This window comes from Tamandua tetradactyla, chromosome 24 (genome assembly GCF_023851605.1).
Source record: "Tamandua tetradactyla isolate mTamTet1 chromosome 24, mTamTet1.pri, whole genome shotgun sequence".
Taxonomy (NCBI): domain Eukaryota; kingdom Metazoa; phylum Chordata; class Mammalia; order Pilosa; family Myrmecophagidae; genus Tamandua; species Tamandua tetradactyla.
The window spans coordinates 28,937,628-28,940,164 of NC_135350.1; the positions used below are offsets into that span (position 1 = coordinate 28,937,628).

Here is a 2,537-nt window from a genome sequence, read left to right on the forward strand (position 1 = left end):
CTACTGCAACAGGCTGCCTTCAAGCCAGACACTATGTACTAATATTGGAAACATTGAAATCTTAAGGCACAATTTCTTTACTGCATTTTCTAACTTCCAAGATTTTCAAAACTATATAATCCGCACTTTGATCTTTTTTTTTCTATCTCCATAAGCCTTCCAGAAACTAGAGGTATACAATTCTACTTTTATATTTTTTACTTCTTGAGATTCTATAATTAATGCAAAATTTTCAAAGTTTTGTGATAATCCTTAACATTAAGAAACAATTCTAGCGACGTCTCGGCCCCGCTGTTCCGGGGAACCATGCAGCTGTCAAGGCGTTGCTGGTTCGGAGCCCCCTACAGGCGGGTGCTCTCCCCGCGTGGCCCAGCAAGACTCCACGTGGCGCCCCCGGGCCAGGGCCGCGCTGGTGTAGTCCCCGGCCGCCGCGTCTTCGACCACACGGAGATCCACGAGGCCTCTGCGATCTTGGATCACCTGACCGTACAAGGTTGGACGTAGAAATATTTCTTCTGACGTTGCTCAAATGCCCAGGATTGACCATACCAAGGAGCAGGGTTCGGAGAGTAAGACCAGGAATGTTTGGACTGAATCGGGAAGGACTGCTGGGGGCAAGATCACAGACTGGCTGAGCTCATTGCAGCCAATCACGATGTTATTTTTCTTCCTGGGAGGGTTTGGAGTTGCCAGAAACCTAAGCACATTCGCCGTGGAAGGAAAGGACTGTACGGCCAGCGCAGATATGGAGCGTGTCTTGAAGGGGTCGGGAAGCCCACCGGGTTGTGCTGCATCTCGCTGGTCCTTGGGGCCGAAATGCGGTGCAGCTTCAAGGTCACGGTGGGCCGGGATAGGAGGAGGCGGCAAGTGGCTGGCTGTACGCTGGAGCCGCGGAGGCCATCAGCGCCCTGGATGCAGAGCACTGCGCTTACTGAAGCTCCTGTGGATCAGAGGAACAAACAAGGTGGTCACCACCTCGTCTTTCCTGTGCGCGTCTGCGCTCCCTCACATCCACGACGGCATCAGGCTGTGCTGAAGAAGGTCTGAACTCCTGGACAGTGAAGCCCTCCCAGGAGGGCCTCGTTCTCTTCAGCCTGACTGGGAGGCAGCCTTTTACTCTTTCCGACTTGGGGCATAAGAATTTATTTTGCTGTTTAAATCGATAGGTGTGATGGAGCTTAGAGAGGGAGCTTTACTTTTGGGAGGTATTGGTATGAGGCATTTCGTCTTCAGCTTGGTCTAGTTTCCTTTCGTTTAGGAAATGGAGGGCAAACCCACAGATGGAGAGAGGTGCCTGATAAGTTGCCCTCTGTCCTTGAAGAAGCAATGGTGATTTGACTTATTATATGTTTCCCAAAAGCTAAAATCAGGAAGCTAAGTGGTAGAGAAATACTACTTTAGAACCACAGGTTTGATTTGGCTTATGGCATTTAGTGTTTGGAAGAACAAAAAGAATCATTAAGTTTAGAAGTCTAATAATCAGGAAATGAGAAATACCAGTTTTACTAACAGTTGGAGAAAGATCCTCTAATCTGGTGTAAGTATGTGCTATTAATATGACGTGGGGATTTCTGTAGCAGGCAGTCCCTTTAGCCAGGAAGAATAATTTTCTTTCTAAAATAGAAACTTTTAACGTTGAATTTCAGGTCTTATGAAACTGGTAAATGAAGAATATGAGTAAGGTTTCTTAAGTTAGTCTTGGTTCTCTTAATTTTCTGGGAGAAAGTGAAATTGCAGATACTTAGCCTCCCTAACTGAAGTGCATGATGGTAATTGGGTTACCCTCAGAAACCATGGTCCTAAATAGTGAGGCCCACAGGACCCTGCATTAAATAGAGGAACAAGTCTCTTTTTACATTGGTGAGAAGGTGAGTTGATCGATGCTGCATCATCAAGGAACTGGAGAAAAAAAAAAGTTTTCCAAGATCAGTTCAGAGTGGAAACGGTGGGTTTGGGCTTTTATAACGCCAAATAAACAAAGAAGTGTTGAAGGTCTAGCAGAAAGCAGAAAAAAAAACTTAAAAAGAAACTTAAGTAAAAGCCATGGGATTCATTAAAATGGAGTAATGAGTACTTGCTTTATTGTGTTTGGTTATCTCGTGGACCTTTCTTTCCTTGTGGCCCATTCGGGTCTTTGATTTTGTCCTTCAAGAGGAGGAAGATATTGATAGTTGTTCAAATGATGTTTCATTCCTGCAGACAGAGCAAGGGAAGGTTTATGGGAACAGACAGCAAGCTTTCTTTTTTATTGAGATTAGACCAATAACAAACTATTTCAACAAGGACTTTTTATGTTTAAAATAATTCAAGACTGCTTGAGTGAAGTGATTATATCAAACCATTTTTTAGCTATTGAAGACCATACTAAGCATTTTCCAGCTAAAGGATTATATTGAGTATATTTTATTTAGCCAGCTATCAATTTTACATTGATTTCAGGCCATGAAAAAACAAATTAATGTAAGACATATAAAGAAGAAAAAATAAAGTATGTTGGTATTAAAGAAAAGAAAAGACATAATTCTAACCTTTGATAT

At 43.2% G+C, this 2,537-nt stretch overlaps 1 pseudogene; it reads left to right on the forward strand.

Moving 5' to 3' along the window:
• The first annotated feature begins 306 nt into the window (after positions 1–306).
• On the forward strand, positions 307–1,036 carry LOC143668170 (glutamine amidotransferase-like class 1 domain-containing protein 3, mitochondrial pseudogene; annotated as a pseudogene).
• The last annotated feature ends 1,501 nt before the right edge of the window (positions 1,037–2,537 follow it).